The following is a 2,351-nucleotide window of genomic DNA, read 5'->3' as shown; positions in this document are numbered from 1 at the left end:
TAAATTTTATCTGTAATATAAAATAAAATAAATAACAAAATTGTAGCACATAGAAAATAATAAAACTTCATTGCTTTTCATCAATATTTTTAAACTTTATGAATCAAATATCTACATAAATGTCAAATACAGATCCTTAGGTACTTGAGGAGTCGACTGCAATGGCTTGTAGAGAAGCCTGCATAATAGCAAAAAAAAATGACAATTGTTTGTCCCACTATTTTTGTTCCACTTTCAATGTAATAACAACATACTTTGAAAGTAGGTTGCTAATACAGCAACCTACTTTGAAAGTATGTTGCTATTACTTTGAAAGTGGGACAGTAAACATGGTTTAAAGCAAAGAAAATAGTAAATGACTTATAAATATTAACATGGGTTTGCATTTATAACCTTATTTGTTGTTGTTAACAAGCCTCACAATTGTTTGGATGATATTTCATCATTAACGCAAACCAAAGGTTCTTTGAAAAAAACATCTAGCCTCCTAATATAGCCAATTCTCAAGTATTTGATATCTGGATATAAGGGTAAAAACATAAATAATATTCTCAAGAATTTTATATAAAACCATTAAGAAAAATAAAGAACATCTCTTTGTTTATATTTTCAAGGATACCTTCAACTGAGTTGTGTTAATGAATGAGCTTCAGAGTTGTCTACCCACCAATACCTAAAATTGAAAACAAAAAAACAATATAAAACCAAGAAACTTATTTGAAAATTAATTAAATACCTATAAATGTATGATGGAAATTATGTGTTTGTTACCTCTAATACTGTCACAATAATCACATCCACATAGAATAAAAAGATCAATTGGCAGGTCCAGTTCCTCCAAAACCTGCTTAACATTAAAAAAATAGTAAAAAAAACACACACACATATATATATATATATATATATATATATATATATATTATTTTAATAATTTATAACCTTGGAAACATCAAATTACCTTATCAGCTTTGCAAAGAGCAACACATTGTGCCTCTGTTTTAGACGAGGCCTACAGATATCCCACAAACAATTAAATTAAAAAGAAAATTAATATGAACATTTTTTTTACTGAATGCAAAAAGAGCGGCTTAATACAGAAAGTCTATAAAATGGGGCTTTCCTCACTTTTTATAAATTTCCTTATTTGCTTTTTCATTCCATTTCCATAAGCGTGATGTTATTTTCTCAACTATTTTTTTAAATGATCATTTAGGAAAAAAAAAAGTTACCTCAAAGGCACTCCATAAGTCTTAAAAGTTTATTGAAATCCTCATTGTTACCTAAAACAGGTGGAAAACAAGTCTTTATAAATAAAATAATTAAAAATTACATAAACATTAAGGAAACAAATACATACATTCACAATACGTTTGCTAAATTTCTCAATTTCTTCCTTATTGCTAGCCTACAACAGTGAAAAGGTAAAAATTAAGTAAAAAAACATGAAGATCATATAAAAAATTGGAAGTAAGTCCGAAAATTACCTTAATAGCCTCATTTAACTCGACTGTTGCATCTTCTCTTCTTGAGTATATGTGTAATAACTCTAAGACTATGTAAACTTACACCAACATTATTGAAGTTATTTGTTATGATAAAACAAAACTTAGGTTAACCTTTTTCATGTTCTTGTTTCCTCAAATCAAGAGGTGTCCCATCAAAAACATAGATATATAGAAAAGAAAGTCAAAATGGTCATACAAATAAATAAACAAAAGACAAAATAGAAAATAGTCTATTTAATTTGACTTAATTGACTTAACAGGGACATGACTTGATCTGGTAAGCTAAATATTAGTGTTTATTTCTTTATTTCACATAGAAAGAACAACTTAACTTGACATTATTACATTAAGTCCTAGTTCTTCACAATGTTTCCCTCATCAAGTCTATCATTTTCTCAAATGTTTTTAAAAAATCATTTATTTAGAAATACTTAATGGAAAAAGGAAGAAGGAAACAGGGCCTTACGATGGCTTCAATCCAAACTCCAAAAGCCTAATGTCTAATTGAACATTCCTTGCAAATGGATCTTATACGTACAACCAATTATAAAATTAAGATCTGAATTGAGATTTAGAATATGAACTTACTGATCTTGCAAATGGTTGTTATACATACACCCTGTTATAAAATTGTTCAGCTCTAAGCTGAAAACCAAGGCTTCATTCTCAACTACATTGCATACAAAATAATATTATCAATTCAATTTCCTATTTAGTAATAGTTCTTAAAAGTAACAATTATTGTTTGATGAAAGGCATGTTTTACCTTGTTGTTGTGCCCATGATGATGGAGTAGAAAAGACCCCCCCCCCCCCCCCCCAAATAGAATTCACATGCGATGATCTC

This window comes from Lactuca saligna, chromosome 3 (genome assembly GCF_052625555.1).
Source record: "Lactuca saligna cultivar CGN05327 chromosome 3, ASM5262555v1, whole genome shotgun sequence".
In the NCBI taxonomy this organism is placed as follows: Eukaryota; Viridiplantae; Streptophyta; class Magnoliopsida; order Asterales; family Asteraceae; genus Lactuca; species Lactuca saligna.
This window is presented reverse-complemented; position numbering follows the sequence as displayed.